Raw genomic sequence first — 19,257 nt, forward strand, 5'->3', positions numbered from 1 at the left:
GAGAAAAAGAAGACTGGGAAATTTGAGACATGTCGAAGCCTACATAACAACATTTTAAAATCCCAATATAATTAAAGTTATAAAAAATTTATAACTAAATAAAGTTATAAAATTGTAGCCCAATAAAATTAATCATATCAAAATATTCAATTCCTCAGTAGCTTCATTTCTATTATTGTCAAATTAATTTAATTTTCAAACCATACACTACATTTTTATTTTACCTGAAATTGTTACATAACTTGAATCGAATGTGTATCCTTCTCTAATGCACGTGAGATCATCGCTAGCTGAACAGGTAACTACACACAACACGTAACAATCGTTCATTGATATGTGAAATCTTACGTCATAATGAAACAATACAGTACTTATTTCATAGAGGCCAGTAAACCGAAAAGTTTTATTCAGTTTAATTTATCTTCATACCATGATCAAGAACCATTGCTGATGTTTTAAAAAAACTATTCTACAAGGAAATTGCAGAAAAAAACTTCAGTTGCAACAACAAGCAGAAACTTCAACTTGAAAGATTGAGTTTGAGAACTTCATAAGTCGCAATTGTTCGTCAATGCATCATGTGTAGGTAAGTTAACTGTCAAAACATTTTATCATGAAAAGATTTGTTTAATAAAAGAGTAGATTTTGTTACACCAACCTCCACAACTCTGTTCAATATATCGCTTATAAAACATTAAAAATAAAACTTAGTTCTTAAATTTTCAAGCGTTCATTTGTGAATCTACAGTTTATCATCAGGTCGGACCTCAGCTAATGAACGGTTGTAACTAGTAATGGGCATGTGAGGTTTGAGCTGACAAGCAACGTCTTTTGGTGAAAAGATAAATTACTTGCTATATTATTTAAACTAGTAGTCAAGATAAGCTTTGTAAGACGAGATTTCTTTTGGCAAAGTGAAGTAGGCTATTGCAAATTTCTTCATTCCAAAAGCTAAAACAACTATGCACACATTATAATCGTTGCAAGTACAGTCTATTACGTGCACGCAGTAGCGTACGTAGAGGGGGCCATTGGGCCATGCCCCCCCCCCCCCCCCTTAAAACTGTTTTAGTAGTTAACGACGTAGATTAAGGCATTTTATATGTTTTGGATTGCACTGTCAAAGCAATTAACAATGTTGTTTTATAGACTGAGCCAATACGAAATACATGGCCCAATCCATCTACCCCATCCCAGGTATGCCAATGTAGCATAGTGTTCTGTAAGCCTATTATAGTGAAAAAGAAAATAATCTTAAGTTTCTAATAAGGTGAATTTAGTCCTAGCACGCCGGCTTATCATTATTTTGCTCTCACCATTATTGCTGGACGATAATTAAAAACACTATTGTCTTTTTTGTCATTTTATCGTCTACGTAAGATCTCATGCAAACCGTTTTGCGTCTATTGTAATTCAAGTTTGTTTATTGTCTGGTAGGTCTATGGGCCACCATAAATATCCAAAATAACTTTTATAGGTAATCTAATCAATATAATCTCGCATGCCAAAAACGTATTACATTTATCGAAATTTAGGTGTATCAAAGCTTGAAATAGGCTAATAATATGATATGAAATTTCATGGGTACTGGTAGGCTACGCTTGGAGAGAAATCAGAGTTGAAAGCAACATTTCTTGAGAATCTTAATCAAAGTTTTCAATTGTCCATTGAATGATTTATTAGCTTTACACACTCTTAATCTCTTACTGAGCGTGTTTTTTCAGCGTTGTTGTGATTGTGTAGTGTAAATATGTTATTGCTTGAGGGTGGTTTAGGGTACGCCTTCTTTTTCGTTCTATAGTTCAGAGTGCGGTAATTTTGGATTAAAGTTAAAATTGCATTCGATATTTAAACTTTCACAGAGTAGTTCGATTTATGCTTTAATTAAGGTACTAATGACGTTGCATATCATGATCGAACTATTATGATTTTTACTTCTCCGTTTAGGCCTACTATCATGCTTTTCATATTCAGAATAGGTATCTGTACAGCAAGGGTCTCAAACACGCGGCCCGCGGGCCGCATGCGGCCCTCGAGGACTTTTGGTGCGGCCCGCGATACACTTTTAAACTTTGAAATAATTCATAATCACAGTAGCCTACATATCTTTCTATATAGGAAGATAAAATGCTCAAAAAACCTGAAAATACCCATCAAACTTCAGACGACTTTTTAACACTACTGTAGCACCATGCGTACGGGAAACTCGTATTGTTACATCTCAAACACATTGCTTATTCACTCATTGTGTCATAATTGCAATTGTAACTTTGGTACTTGCTGAAGTCAATTCTTCAACAGTTTAGTTTTTTCCGTAATTTTGAATGTTGATCGCAAGATTTTAGCTCTCAAAGTCCGTCGTTTCGTTTAGGCTACGTGTTTTTTGTTTTTCTTTTTGTTTTTTTACGTTGGTGCTGTGTTTTCCATTTCTTTGTTCTTACTAATTTTTCTTGCGATCTAACGTTTTTGGTGTGTTCTTACTACTGTACAGTATCTTTTTTATTGCGTTTTCACCGTGTTATTTTGTTTATTGGTTTGTTTTGAATCTTTACCCCCGGACTGACAAAGCCTTGATTGGTTATTCCTGGTAGTTTCGCAAACTTGTAAAGGCTTTTGACGCAGGCCCGGTTGCCGAGATTGGCAGAGTGAAGTTTTCCGATTGTTGAAGTGTTGTTGTCGGAAATTATTCCATCCATTAGGTGCCGCTGAATGGAGAGCAGTTCTGAAATGTGTTGCTCAAGTGCACACCCCGAGAGTCGAACCAGCGCCGCTTGATCTTAAGTGGAGCGCGTAACCACTGAGCTAACGGAGAGACAATTGACTTCTTATTGTGTGGTGCGGCCCTCGAGCCGATTTACAAGTGTTGATTGGGCCCTCAGAGCAATTTGAGTTTGAGACCCTTGCTGTACAGTGACATACGCAAAGACCGTGAGAGTCTATATTTCACCAACAGATAAGCTACCTTAAACCTTGGTCAGACTATAGAGTAGCATAAGGCAACTCTTGATAAAAAAAAGTCAAATTATATCGAATGCCCCCCTCCCCACGGAACAAAATCCTGCGTACGCCACTGAACGTACCCTCAATACGCGTAGTTCATTGGGTTTAGTAAGCCAACTACGTCGTCTACGTAAGGCATTAAATGCGACGTTAAGAATGTTATATCGTATCGTTTGTTTACAATACAACATCTATCCAAACGAGTAAACTAGCCATAGCAAATTAAAACATTATTGTCAATGCAAGCTGAGTATCTATGCCAGTAACCTATCGGCTATTATTAGCAAAAGGGCGTTTTCTATTTTTTTCGTTTCGGTTTGAAAGCATTTTCAATGCCCCCCTCCCTTGAGAAAATCCTGCGTACACCGCTGCGTGCACGTAAAGTTATTACTTAGTGTCACTTTGTTGGACATCATATTCGAGACTTGTTACTACAAGTAAACTAAAATTTATACACTTGTTTGGATTTAGCATTTAAAGAAAAGCAACAGCTTTAAAAAAGTATACTGTAAAACAACTAAAGTTGTTATTTTGGTTTTTCATTGTTACACAACAATTAAAATACATTTTGAGCACTTACAGCTTCTTACAATTTTGAATTCCAGAAGTTCTAAAAAATAAAACAAATTTTGGTGTTTTACTTTTACAGCCTGGTAGCAGCATGCTTTAAATGCTCAAGTACAGCTTCTAGTAGAAAACAAGAAATTGATTGGTGCTAGGTTATCAAGTTTGGTGTAGACTTGAGCAAACATAACTAAAAGACAGCATTCTAGCGACCAAGTAAGTTCTTTTTTACCTTTTTTCAGATGTTGCAGACGTTGCAGAGTTTGACCAAACGTCTGCAGACGTTGAATCAATGTACAAAAAAAAAAACTGGTTTGTTGTCTGAGACAGCGAAAGACCTAACAATCATTGATGCACAACGTCAATCATTCTGACGATTACAATTAACTTTAAATTTGTTCATTATTGAGAATCATTCTTTTTTAAGCAAGCCGGAAACAAGTTAAAAGCTTCTAGATACAGAAACTTACAAAAGTGATAATATTAAATAGCTTATTGAATTTCTTCAAAGTTTTTTTTTTCATTTTAATTGCCTCCAATGCTTGTGCACTCATAAACGATCTATTTTACTGTAGCCTATATACTGCTGACAACACGAATTGCCGCTGGAAACTTCTGTGCAATTGTGGATGCAGGTTATTAGTCAATAGTAAATTTTGAAATTAAATATTGTGACTAACCTATTCCAGGAAAGGTACAAAATGTGCTAGGAGAAAATGTAGTATCATTTCCAAGACGAAACTCTAAAAGTAAAAAAAGCAGCACAAATTTAAGCATTGTGCTGCAATATAGCCCAGGCTACTACAATGTAAATATCAGCATTTCAGTCAACAGGTCGACCCTTTACAATGTTATTTTAACGTTGGGTAACGTTAGTCAGTGAGGGATTAGCATCAAAAATTATACTAGTCAATGGGTTTGATTTTATAATGCTTCACCACTTGGTTTAAAGCAGAGGTGACGAACCTGCGGCCCGTCAAAGAATTTTGTGCGGCCGCAAAACAATTTGACAATCGCTCATGTATTAAAGACAAAAGTCATCTCAAAGCTGTTTTATGCCTTCACTGGTACACCTTTCCTTTGCTATTTTCTTGCCGTGAACACTGACTTTCAGGGTTTAAAGTTAGAAAATATACGAAATAGGAAAGCTATAAGGTAAAGTTGTGAAAACACTATTCACCAACTTCATCTTGTATTTTTGGTCGATTCCAATCTATGACGTCATGAAGATTTCATAGTAGGTTACGATTAAACAGTTGTGCGGCCCGATAACTCATGTGTAATTGACAAAGTGGCCCGCGACCGCAAAAAGGTTCGTCACCCCTGGTTTAAAGTAACCTTCAGACACCTCTGTAAATGTGCTGCATCACTTAATATCAAACAAAAAACTCATCTTACCACAAATATAGATGAGGCTTTTTACGTATTGCTTGCAATCAATGTGCAGACATTCTGCATAAAGAAAAAGAGAACGTAAACTTTAGAACAGTGGTTCTAACTCTAAAGTTTGAAGTAGCCTATTTGTTAAACTGCAACTTTCAGAAAGTACCAGTGACGATTAACAACGCAGGCGAAGGTATGGGCACAAAACATCATTACCCCATTTTTCTTACTCAGTTATTAGCGATGTTCAAAAAGGGAACCATAACTCGTAAATGAAAACTTAGCTTACTCCTTAAATGTTTCCGAAAACGAATCATTAGCAACTTTTATGTTTTCTGGTACAAAAGTATAAATAGTCCGGTTGCCAAATCCAATTTTTTGACTGAACCTGGAAATTTTATGCAAAGTTTTTTTTTATTGATTTGGTAGCCTAGGGTCTACTCTTTCAGAATCTGTCGGGTGCACTCTATGCAACCTTGAGCGTTTTGAGAAATTCAAGATGGCGCCCAAAATGGCTGCCGTTTCAGATAACTCCCTATAATTCAGTTAGTATTTGACCTAGGATGATAGTTTTGGTGTCTAACCGTATGTTTTGAGGAGAAAGGAATACATTGAAACTATTTATTTGACTAGTTGGGGATTGCATCATGTAGAAATGGAATAATGCAGCCAATAGGGCTGCCATATTACAAATTTTAAACAAAAACAAACAAATTTACTTGTATTTGATCCAGAATGATAATTTTGGTGTTTATCCATATGTTTCGTGGACAAGGAGTCCATTTCAAGGATTAAAACAGTTGGATATCAATTACATCACAGTAAAATCCAAAATGGCTGCTGATACATTTGCTGAATACTTTGTGGAGTGATATGTTTATAGAAACTACTTTCATGAGATATGGCCATGCCCCAAATAGCATCATAGGAATAACCTTGCAGCCGGATACGCTCAAGATCTGGGCATTGAGTCTTCATACATGTAGTACCGTGGAGGCTGCTCAGGGCGAAATGTTTGGAGATTCTGGAGACTAGGGAAGTAGACATAAGGAAGAAAAGAAGGCACGGATAGAGAATGACAACAAGGACCGAGAAGCCATAAGGACGAAGCTTCAAAAATGTATGGATCTTCTTGATGCCGAGAAACATCCAGAGGATCTAGTGAACATTGCAACTGGTCAACATGGAACCCCGGCAGTGAATGTGCAGGAGGCTGTGCAGAAAGGATTCAAACAGATGTGCGAATTTGGAGAGAATTTACCTGATGGCTTACATGAAACAATTCACAAGACCGTGACTACCATGGTGGCTACAAAGAAACATGTGAATGTGGGAGGTAGTAAAGTGTACGACATGAATGTCATCTACTCAAGGGTCATAGGCCAACAGGCTAGTGGGCGTGATGTTGACATAAAAGATGTCCTATCCTACGAAGTGGCCCCAGTACCAACGTCTATGTTTGACCCCACAGGAGAAATGAGAGCTGTAACATCAAAGTCTTCCTTAAGCGACAGCTGCAGGTTGAGGTATCTGCTCGGACAACAGCAAGTGACACTTCAGTAGCTGTGATTGATGGTTCAGTCCTACTCTGGGTGATTCCTTGGCCTGCAGAGGGCACCACTAAAGACTAAGCAAACAACTTAAAACATGCCATTGCCAAGAGACTAAAAGTTGGGGACGTTCACCTAGTGTTCGATCGGTAGCCTACTACGATTACAGTACTAAGAGTGTCACTAGAAGTGCTAGGGCCACTGGAGTTAGCCGAGTCCACAAGCTGCAGTTGAACATCAAGTTACCACCTCAAAAAACTGTATTGACGGTGACCGAAAACAAGAAGCAGTTGATAAACCTGATTGTCAAACTTCTGATTGAAGACGAGTCATTCCATGAATACACCCAAAGTCACAAGTTGATAGTAATTGGTGAGGACGTTGCCCCATTTGAGATCAGCCATGGTGGTGTAGTGACCAGGAGGGCGGACCTTTCAACTAGTCATGAGGAAACGGACACCATCATTGTCCAACAGGTGATGCTGTCTGCTCGAAATAATGAAAAGAGTGATATAACTGTGATATCCAATGACACTTGGACAATCTCCCCATTCTCGCTGGCATCCAACCTGCTGAGCTTCGTCGCGAAGAAGCCACTCTGTCCCTCGGTCGACGGGCACTGGAACCTAATCATCTTCTCCACCACAAGATCTCTGCCTTCCCAAACGGGCACCCCCGCCGACTGAAATCAAGACACCCATTCGTGCCAGCCGCTCGGCTTCTGATCATCGAAGCTGATGAACAAGACATCTCTGCGGCTACTTGGGCGGACCATAAATGGAATTCTGAATGGAGGTCAAGCACCACCAGACTCCATTCATTCATCCCCGACGCCGACACACGCCCAATCGGCCTGGCACTACGGAGACAGGCGTGGGTGCGCCTCGGCCGTCTCCGTGCGGGCGTCGGCCTTTTCCGCTCAACCATGCACCAATGGGGAATGGCTTCTTCCTCCTCCTGTAAATGTGGTGCCGAGGAACAGACCGCAGACCACATCATCAATGACTGTACCATCTTCAAGCCACCTAACGGAGTGGAAGGTCTGCGCGTCATGGATGATGAAACTAAAGACTGGCTGCTCTCTAGCAGCCTTCCAGTGTAGTCCGGGAACATCGTGAATCTGGGGTGGTAAAAGGATAGACCCTCGGCCCCAGAAGCTCAGACGACGACGACGACACTGACGTTTTCATTTTCTTTCTGCATTATTATCACGCTGGAAGTATGAAAAATTGTGTCACCATGGAATCACCAATTAAGGAACGAACAGTCATTGACATTGGAAAAACCGTAGAGAAGCATGTGTTTTTTGTGAATGAACGCCTGCCAGCCCATGCTCTTACTGGGTGTGATACGGTAGCATGCTGCTATAGTAGGGTGTTGCAGGCGCCCCGACTCTCTCGGATTTTGCTTACCTTTTTGTGGTACTGTGTTTAGCTCAGTAGATCACAAATATGAAGTTTCATAAATTTTCATCGACGTTTACCTCCACCGCCGAGGCCATTTTGAGGCCCACTTTTTGAAATTTTTCATGTATTTTGCCACTAGAGGGCAGTGTATAAGTTTTGCAATATTGAGGGTACATTTAAAAGATGCTCTATGATGTTCTGAATTGTTTAAAAAAAAAATTGGAGAAATGGGATAAGTATATCCTAAAATATTCAAGTTTTGTCACTAATTTTTTGCACAATACTGCCCCTAGTGGTAAAAAGAAAAGTTAAAATATCTTGAAAACTACTCATCATATTGTTATGGAACTTGTATGCACCCCCCATTTTCATGGGTAAGGAGTTTGATTTCAGCAATATTTTTGCAAAATAGTACCACTAGAGGGCGGTAGTTCTAAGTTTGAACTATTTTCCTGTGAAAAGGCGATATTGTTGCATTTCTTGAGCTGTGCTTCTGAAGAACACAATTTCATGGTTTATGCACAACAAAATTTATTCAATTGTACAGAAACTGCATGCATGCATGTACTATATCAATAAATCCAAACAGGAAATGTGAGTCTTAGTTAACACAATTTCCGCAAAGGCAGTTGTGCATCTTCATTGTGTTGATAAATGACGTTTTCTAAGATTTGGTATCTTTCTTCGATTCTCCTCCACCACTTGAATATAGTTTTGCAGATTTTTTTCTTGTTTTGCTAGATGAAGAAAGTCGGATACCACTTTTACCCTTCTCTCTGCTGAATCATTACAGACTCTGAGTGCACTTATGATACCATTAGCAGAAGCATAGCCATCATCTATTTCCCACTTTTTTGGGTGTTTGACAAGAAAAGTTGTTAAATTGTGCAAAAGTTCAAATAACATTTTGCTGCTGGCATTTGCATAGGAGCACAATGACAGTGAGTTACCATTAACAATGTCTGGCAGCTCTGGCTTACCATATCCATTACCAAACCTGTTTGTAACCTGGCCATGGAAACTTGCATTTAAACGCAGCAGAGTTCCAGCCAAAGCTTCCTTTTTATCAATAGTGACTTGTTTGTCCCATAGAACTAAGGGGATCAGCTCCCCAGTTACATACCATGTGTGCCTACCTAAAGCTTTTAAAGCAGCAAGACTGATAATTTTGTCTACTGCAGCATAGCTTTTAATGTCACTTACCAGTTGCAAATCTTCTCGGGGTGCTGATGCAGCAATTGGACAGTTGAACCACCATCCATTAAATACAAAACTGCAAAGGTCAACAAATCACTCTATGTTTTGTATTTGTGACTTGGAAATGATTCCTTGCGGTAGAAAGTCTTGCAGCATTACTATCTCATAGCAATAGAGCTGCTTTCCCATCCACCTTGCTCGATGGACAGCAGAGAGAAATGCATGCAGCGGAGAAATGGCCTTAAAAAAAAGAAAAATTTAAAACAACAACACCCAAAAACTTTTTTCAAGCCATCTCTCTGCTGCATGCATTTTTTTTCAAATAAAGCTAGACAAACCACTTCTCTGCCTAGCATGCAGAAAACATATTGGAGAAGTTATACTTTCTCATGTGTGGGAAGCCCTGTAAGTCGAAACGTCAAGATCTCCAGGCATTGAACTATTCGAAAGATTCCGGATCAAAGGATTCAATGCAACCCCACATGCTGCAGCTGTACTGCACACCAAAAATCCTCAAAAGAGTTGGGAGAATTTGTAACAACTCAAAGCAGAAAAGTGTAAGCACATAAAGTTTGAGAGAGATATGCAAAATTATCAGAGGGGTGATTACAAAGAACTTTTAGACCTGATGACGGTGTAGATTGGAATCAACAGTGGACAGTACAACTTCATGAAATGTGGTACAGTCCTTCGAGCAAGGTGGATGGGAAAGCAGCTCTATTGCTATAAGATAGTTATGCTGTAAGACTTTCTACCGCAAGGAATCATTTTCAAGTCACAAATACAAAAATTAGAGTGATTTGTTGACCTTTGTGCTTTTGTATTAATTTAATGGATGGTGGTTCAACTGTCCAATTGCTGCATCAGCACCCCGAGAAGATTTGCAACTGGAAAGTAATATCAAAAGCTATGATGCAGTAGACAAAACTATCAGTATTGCTGCTTTAAAAGCTTTAGGTAGGCACACATGGTATGTAACTGGGGAGCTGATCCCATTAGCTCTATGGGACGAACATTCGAACAAGTCACTATTGATGAAAAGGAAGCTTTGGCTAGAACTCTGCTGCATTTAAATGCAAGTTTCCATGGCCAGGTTACAAACAGGTTTGGTAATGGATATGGTAAGCCAGAGCTGCCAGACATTGTTAATGGTAACTCATTGTCATTGTGCTCCTATGCAAATGCCAGCAGCAAAATGTTTTTTGAACTTTTGCACATTTCAACAACTTTTCTTGTCAAACACCCGAAAGAGTGGGAAATAGATGATGGCAATGCTTCTGCTAATGGTATCATAAGTGCACTCAGAGTCTGTAATGACACAGCAGAGAGAAGAGTAAAACTGGTATCCGACTTTCTTCATGTAGCAAAACAAGAAAAAAATCCGCAAAACTATATTCAAGCGGTGGAGGAGGATTGAAGAAAGATACCAAATCTTAGAAAACGTCGTTTATCAACACAAAACTGCCTTTGCGGAAATTGTGTTAACTAAAACTCACATTGCCTGTTTGGATTTATTGATATAGTACAGGTATGCATGCAGTTTCTTTACAATTGAATAAATTTTGTTGTGCATAAGCCATGAAATTGTATTCTTCAGAAGCACAGCTCAAGAAATGCAACAATATCGCCTTTTCACAGGAAAATAGTTCAAAATTAGAACTACCGCCCTCTAGTGGTACTATTTTGCAAAAATATTGCTAAAATCAAACTCCTTACCCATGAAAATGGGGGGGTGCATGCAAGTTCCATAACAATATGATAAGTAGTTTTCAAGATATTTTAACTTTTCTTTTCACCACTAGGGGCAGTATTGTGCAAAAAATTAGTGACAAAACTTGAATATTTTAGGATATACTTATCCCATTTCTCCAATTTTTTTTTTAAACAATTCAGAACATCATAGGGCATCCTTTAAATATACCCCCAATATTGCAAAACTTATACACTGCCCTCTAGTGGCAAAATACATGAAAAATTTCAAAAAGTGGGCCTCAAAATGGCCTCGGCGGTGGAGGTAAACGTCGATGAAAATTTATGAAACTTCATATTTGTGATCTACTGATCTAAACACAGTACCACAAAAAAGGTAAGCATGGTGAAACCAAGATTTAAATTTCATGGGGCGCCTGCAACACCCTATGCTATAGGGTTGGCAAAGGTACCGCAACCAGAGGTGGGCAGTAACTAGTTACAAAAGTAACTAGTTACTGTAACTAGTTACTTTTTGAGTAACTGTAACGGTAACTTCGTTACTATTTTCCAAAAGTAACGAAACGCGGTAACTAGTTCCTATTTTAGCCCCTTTTCAACAGTTACAGTTACAAGTTACTTTTGTATTGAAATTTATGTTTCTAATTGCCGTCCATTACTCTGCACATGTTTGTGTCATGCTTTATGCGTGTTTGCTACGCGTTGCTCAAAAATGCATTCTTCTCGCAGCTGTATCGGAGCAGCACTGCCCATGCGCGGCGCTCTTGTTTTGTGATCTTATGGAGCAGAATTGCCATATTGGCAAATTCATCGCCAAAATCCAGAAATCTGACGATTTTTTAAGACGTTTGGCTTCATATTTATGGTTTGGCGATTTGGCTCTTTTTTAGCGCTTTTTGAGAACTGATTTGGTTAAATTAATTGCTTTTGGTGATTGATCAATATGTGACTTTCTATGCAATGTTTAGCAAAAGTGTTTGGCAACACTTGATAGCTCAGTTCATGCTTGTCGTATAGCTGCCAGAGGTGTACAGGAGTCGTATTTTTGGAGTATTTAGGACCCGGAGTCTCGGTGTTACGTTCACTGTTCGCAACCTTATTACATCATTGTTTTCTCGATTCAAAATTGGAAGTCGATGTCTAAGTAACTTCGAGTCATAGCAGGGAAAACAAATTATTTCCTTTGTTTCGAGAATTTAAAGAGAATATAGTTTCGGAAGAGAGTTTTCTTTTTTGTACCAAAGACAGGCAAAACACAACAATACCACAGGATTGAGCATTACAACAATATAGTTTACATATTTACAAGTAGTTTAACAGTCAAACGTTTTCGGCTTAACTTAAGCCCTCATCAGGAATCTGAAAATATGTATAAATTGTAATAAATTTAAACTTTTTGAAAGTAACTATAACTAACTGACTATAAGCATCAAGAAACACGCAACGATTATAAGCAATAGTGTGGAAAACAGACAAACGGAAAACAAACTACATTAGGAAAAGGCAACTGCGTAACTAGAAAAGAATTTGCACCACAGGGTGCGTAATACATCTAATAAATGTTGAGGAGAATGGATGCGCCTCCCGCAAATAATTGTTTGTTTAAATTTGGATTACAGCGTTTATGTTGAGATTTATGAGTAACTGAAAGTAACTAGTAACTGTAACTAGTAACTGTAACTAGTTACATTTTTGAAATCGGTAACTAACGGTAACTCAGTTACTGTTTTGGCCAAGTAACTGTAACTGTAACTCAGTTACTTTTGAAAGTAACTTTGCCCACCTCTGTCCGCAACGAAGGTTCTGAAAGATGGTCACTCACTGTCACTGTTAGGGGTCATTAATTCTCCAATAGAATCAGTGATTGCGCAGGCAACCACATTCATGTCAGCCTGTTACGGTCAATATACTACGAGTAAATCAATATCCGAAACACTCTGGAAGGTATGGGCATCCAAAACGGGTCGGGCCTCCGCGGTACCACCATGACTTTGTCCCCTTCCTCCTACAAGTGAGGCCTTTAAAGAGAATGTAAGAAGGGCCCATCACCAAGCCATTGTGTGGCGTTCACTGAAAGACAGCAATCCGCCTGAACTTGATGCAGAAATGTAAGGTGAAAGACTCGAAACTTAAAATGCTACAACCGGTCCTCCTTCCGGCAAATGTTGAACTCGTCCCAGAAACTGTCATGCGCATGATTAGATGTAGATGCAAGAGTGACAACCCCTACAGAACGTTTTCTTTCAGCTGCTTAAGGGATGGTTTGAAATGTACAATATTTTGTGCGTTTTATGCTGCAGGTTTCAGCCGGACTCTCACCTAGCATTTTAATTCGATTGGACAACGTCACAGATTTATGGACGAGGTGACTTAATGACGAGACGATAACCACAACTGACTGTCCTGTGACTGTGAGAGAGGCTTGTAGGCTACATTACTAATTGTAACATTTGTGATAACTAATGGTGACATTTGTGAGTGACGTCATATGTTAGATAGTATTTCACAAGCAAAGTCGCAGAAATAATGATTTTCTGTAAGTATTCAGCAAATATATCAGCAGCCATTTCAGATTTTCCTGTGATGTAATTCATATGCAACTGTTTTAATCCCTTAAATGGATTCCTTGTCAACGAAACATATGGCTAGGCACCAAAATTATCATTCTAGGCCAAATACAAGTGAATTTGTTTGTTTTTGTTTGAATTTTGTAACATGGCAGCCCTATTGGCTGCATTATTGCATTTCTACATGATGTAATCCCCAACTAGTCAAATAAATAGTTTCAATGTATTCTTTGCCCATCAAAACATATGGTTAGACACCAAAATTATCATCCTAGGTCAAATGCTATCTGAGTTATAGGGAGTTATCTGAAACTGCAGCCATTTTGGACGCCATCTTGAATTTCTCAAAACGCTCAAGGATGCACGGAGTGCACCCGGCAGATTCTGAAAGAGTAGAACCTAGGCTACCAAAATCAATAAAAAAAAACTTTGCATAAAATTTCCAGGTTCAGTCATACTTCTAACGGACTAAAAGTAAAGTTATTGTGTGCAAAATTAAACATTACGATCTCGCCAAGTCGTTTTACCTGAAGAGCACATCATGGGATTGATTTGTAAAGAAAGAAGTAAAACCACCAAACATATGATGCAGCAGTGACAACGAAAGAACCTCATCCTGGAATTATCTTAATTCTGTAAAGCAAACTCACAGCAACTGGGTTGGGTTGTTAGGAAAAGTATGAAGGATTAAACATTTTATAAGATCCGCTAAATGTAAACTGGTGACTTGGTTCAGTTAACAACGCGTGTCAACAGTTAGTGCTAACAATGCGTACGGTATAAAACATATCATACTTAAGAAACGTGAAAACCTTGGACGTTATGACCAGGGAAATCAACAGAAAGCGCAACTTGCGCCATTTTGGTTCTCAGGGTTGGGCGTGTTATGCAAAAGTGTTAACAAATTTTCTAAACATTATCAAACAAAAGCTATTAATCGACTAAAATTTGCAAGAAGTGATCTTTTGTCAACTTATTCATCAAACGTAAGCCAGTATAGTAAGAATCAAAATATTGCTGTTGATAAATTTAAACCAATTACCCTAACAGAAACAACAACTCAAAAAGAATTAACAAATATAGTAAACTTTATAACCACTACTTAACTCATCCAGTAATGCTATCTTTAGATAAGCTGATGATGTCGCACAACAAGAGCTTATTCCATAAATTTATGATTTTTTAAGTTGTAGCCTAAATGCATTGAAGATCATACAATTTTCAAAACTGTTGCAATGATGATTTGATAAATTAAAATTGCAATCTTTTTGGAATCTGGTGTTTGAAAACTTTCTAAATTGATTTAACAAACAAGTATTAATTTACTTTTAAACAAGTCAAGAATAAAATTTGTGCTGAAATAAAGGCTTGGCAACACTATAATTTAACGCTTCCTACTCTGGGAAGCTGATGTCGCATCTCGTACTTCTAGAAATCCCTGGTTATGACGTGTCTGCTCTAGCCTGTTGAACATTTCTGAGTGTAGGCTTACTGGTGAACCGTAAAAAAATTTACATCAATTAAAGTGTTGCAAAAAGGCGCATGACTGCTGCTCAACTTATGAATCATAATTGTGCGTTTGTAACATGTTGGTGAGCTGTAGGCTAAATCGGAAACGCACCAAATGCTTACCTGCTGATGTTAACGCGTTTTCGATATGAGTGCTCATGCTTTGGATGAATATTTTGATGAAGTGGACGAGAAGGCGGTAAAGCTAGTGTTTATGTAACCTGTGTCTTCAGTATATCATCAACTGTCTTGCTATGATATAGCGCCAGTGCGCTCATTTTACTGGAATTTGTCCCTAAATCGGGACTTTTTAGAGCACTGTATAGCGCGTTGAACCGACGACTTTCAAACATCGTGCAGTGCTGTTAGCACTCTGCCATGTAGCCGGTGGCGTGTCCAGGGGGGGGGGGTGATTTCCCCCCTAAAAAACAGAAAAATAACTTTATTTATGGTGTATTTTCAAGGTCGAACTAAGGCAGATCCTTGCTTTTTGTTGAAATCGTCTTTTCCCCAAATGCTTCTTGCTGGATCCGCACCTTCCATGCATACAACCAGTGCTGTATTTGTAAATAAAGCACAGGGTATCCTGCCAGATTTGCCAAAATGATAATATAATAAACAACTTGCAAAATACTAATCTTTATTCTACCTCAGCATGAATTATTATCAACATCAAAAGTGGACGAGAAGTACAAAATTGTTTATTTTTCTATGAATACATTCCAAACAGCCTGCCAAGAGGAATCTACATCTTTATCCTTTTTACAAATTTGGGATCTAGTAGCCTAGTTGTCAAGAATCAGTAAGGATAGCATAGGCACTCTCTTTGGAAAACCAGAGGGTATACTAAAGTTGCTCGAAAAAGCAGAGAGTATACCAGTACTGCGTATACCGCCGTAGAGGCTCCCTGAAATGAAACTATTCTGTATATTGTATTTGCTTTATTAAAAGCTTAAACTATAACTTATAACGAAAGTGTCTAGAAAACAAAAACATGCATTAAACCTCCATTTAACAAAGATACGTATACTAACAAAACAGCCAACCTGAAGTTAGGTTGACTACCAAGCTACTGTTAAGCACGTACGGTTTGTTGCAACAATGCAATAATCGGCTAGCACAGCGTTTCTCAACCTTTTTTGGTCCAACGCCCCTTTTATAAATTGGCGAAATTTTACCGCCCTCTAGCAAAAACGATTAATTACGAAAAGCTAATATAACTGCAGACAGTGCACACCGTTTCGACCTCCCGGTCTCATCAGTGCAGTAGTTACACTGGAATAATGGCCATGAAGATATATATACCTCCATGTGACATTTTCCCATTTGTGGTACCTTATCAGTAACCAAAAATGGTACTACTGCCAACCTTGCCAAAGTGCTCAAACTGCAAGCAGTGAGCTTTGCGCAATGCATAGCAAGGTGCCTCCAGTAAAGTGCTCAATTGGCGTAAACCAAGAGCTAATATATATTTGCGAGCATGAAAACAGTATACTGGTTGTAGTGGTTACGTCATAATGGAACTCACCAGATTTTGTGATATATTGAACACTTACTGAATTTAAATTTTAAATAGATAGCGTTTGTAAACAAAACGGTTGATAAATCAAATACGACGATGGTGTAAGAGAAATTGTTGGCTATCGTGCGAGCATGTAGGCCTATAGATTATCCAGACAATGACGTGACGAAATCGTTACGCTGGTCGGTAAACCAGAATGCCCCCTAACCATGGCTACCTGGAGATGCGGCCTGATTTGTCACATTTTGCAGATTTTGATTACCGCTAATGATAGTGTTTGACTGACATTTTTTGAAATGTTTTTACTTTTTGTTGTTACTTTTTGCTGTTACTTTTTGCTGTCTCTTTTTGCTGATATAAAAGCTCTTTGTTGCCTTAGGGAAGCAGAAGCAAATGAGAAAAAATAAGTTAAAAAACGCTCAATCAAACTGTTATTGAAAAATTAGCAGTCTGACTAAAATCTTCGAAATCAAATTGTCTTTGTTTTTCAACATCTGATGATGTTAAAACCTATTGTGTCATTTGGGGAAAACAATAAAGAAGAAGAAAAAATATAACTAAAAAAAAAATTCATTTAAGCAGTCGTCCAAAGTTGGCAAAATTTGGAAATTTCTTCAAAATGTGACAAATCTGGCCGTATCTTTAGGCAGCCATGCCCCTAATAATCAAAACGCCCCCCTTAAGCCGAGGTAATCATACCGCTCCCCTGCAAAATCAAAACGCCGCCCCCGTTGAGAACCACTGGGCCAGCAGCTACAGGCAAGATCACGTTGCATTCCGTGCAATCACTTTAGGTATACTACAATACCCTCGAATTCAGCACTGGATACACTGCAGGAAACTTTTTATCAATTCAAGACTGTAACTTTCTGAACACTTTTTCTATTGTGTTATATTTTTTCAACTGATGTTGCCTACAAAAAACCACATTACAATTTTAGTTTTTGTGGGATTTTGGTTTCACTAGACGTTAAACCGAAACAAAGGTTAAACACTTTGTTCTCTACACTTAAGATCGGACATAATCTTTGTATAATTTGAAATATTTCAACATTTGACATCCATGATGATCATAAACATTTTTATGAAAAATTTCCATACAACTACTCAACGCCGTGTTAACTACCTCTGTGCTCCCTGGCCGGGGGAGGTCCACGGCTGCTTGAGAGCCCGCTCATTTTGGTCTGTTTTATGTTTTTTTGACTGATTAAAAAAGTAAAAAGCTGCTACAGAAGCTCAGTAATCAACAGCTTAAATCCAGCAAGACCGCATTTACTGCTTCACACACACTCAGCCGGGGGCCATCTCAGTCTAGGGGGCCACGCATAATTAGTTAGGGCAGCGTTTCCTGCTTTTCATTTTCCGACATTAAGTTTTGCATTGCCCGTTTTTTTTTTTACAAATTTTGCTATGTTAAAACTTTGGTTGTTTCTCAAATTCATTCTAGATTCGCTAATGCATTGTCGGCATAAGGTGCCCACTACTGTATTTCGGAGGGGAGGCAAGATGGTATTTACACAGCCCTGTCACTAGGCCTACAACACTTTGCTCACTTTAATTATTGCTTTGGTTCATGAATTGCTTTGATTCTTCTTTGGTAATGGTTTTACATCTCATTTTCTTGCCACGTTTGATTGACTGCTTTTGCAGCTCTTAGCATAGCGGCAACTGCAGTCAATCAAAACACTCAGCTCATGATGAATAAATTAACGATTGAACCATAAAAACATTGAAAACACGAATAAATTGATTCCCAAATACAGTTGATACCTTGAAGCAATTTTGAAGTACTTATTATTAATAACGACAACAGCCACAATAATATTTAATAAAGGCACAAAGGCCACAACAATAACGGTACCCGGTCATTTGGTCGACGGGACGTTTGGTCGACAGACATTTGGTCGACAAGACGTTTGGTAGACAGAATGATTCATTTTAGGGTTAGTTAACTAACTCTAACCCTAACTCTAACCCTAACTCTAACCCTAACCCTAACTCTAACCCTAACTCTAACCCTAACTCTAACCCTAACTCTAACCCTAACTCTAACCCTAACTCTAACCCTAACTCTAACCCTAACTCTAACCCTAACTCTAACCCTAACATAACCCTAACCTAACCCTAACCCATTTGTCCTGTCGACCAAATGTCTTGTCGACCAAATGTCTGTCGACCAAACGACTGGCTACGAACGATAACATATATCTCCTTACAAGTCATTTTTTCAAACATTTTGTCATAATGTTTTGTGAAAGCGTGATTTCAAAGTGTTCGAGGAAGTGACGTTATCAAATGCAATCATTTGAGAATCGCTCCCGGTGCTCGGACTGATGATCCCGCGTCGTCCCAGTAATCTGATAACCGCGTCCCTCACTTCGCTGCCAAGAACGCAATAGACAAGGAAAAGAAAGAATCCTTGAAGTCCATTGAATATTACATTCAGGTACATGAAAGCCACCGACAACTCGTTGTGTGCAACCCCTGAAAAAAAATAAACAAATTCATGATTAGATGTGAAGGTATTCAACCGTTGGCTAAGGCAATTTAGAAACTAAATTATGACACTTTCGCATACACGATGGATTGTGATTTTCCAATGTTGTCCCCAAAATCTTGCTCTTGCACATGCTCTCACGTTTAATCCGAAAATATAGGACCAGCGTTTAGACAAACAAGTTCTGTTGAGCAAGTGATTTCACTAAAGGGAAACAATTTCCAAAAATAGTCGATTTGTAACAGGTTCTATCAATGTAGGCCCATTAAGTAGGCTGGGTGGTGCACGAAGTAGAGTTATTCATACATGTCACGTGTCACCGTCTTTCGTTTGCTGGGTACGAATGAAAAAG

The 19,257-nt window shown here is 38.5% G+C and overlaps 1 long non-coding RNA gene across 1 annotated transcript; it reads left to right on the top strand.

Annotated features, from left to right (window-relative positions):
• Window positions 1-436: 436 nt before the first annotated feature.
• Window positions 437-13,367, top strand: LOC145783890 (uncharacterized). Its single transcript, XR_014290970.1, has 3 exons — window positions 437-586; window positions 1,150-1,197; window positions 13,111-13,367. It is a non-coding gene; the product is annotated as an uncharacterized LOC145783890 (long non-coding RNA).
• Window positions 13,368-19,257: the final 5,890 nt, after the last annotated feature.

Source organism: Aplidium turbinatum, chromosome 15, assembly GCF_918807975.1.
Source record: "Aplidium turbinatum chromosome 15, kaAplTurb1.1, whole genome shotgun sequence".
Lineage (NCBI taxonomy): Eukaryota > Metazoa > Chordata > Ascidiacea > Aplousobranchia > Polyclinidae > Aplidium > Aplidium turbinatum.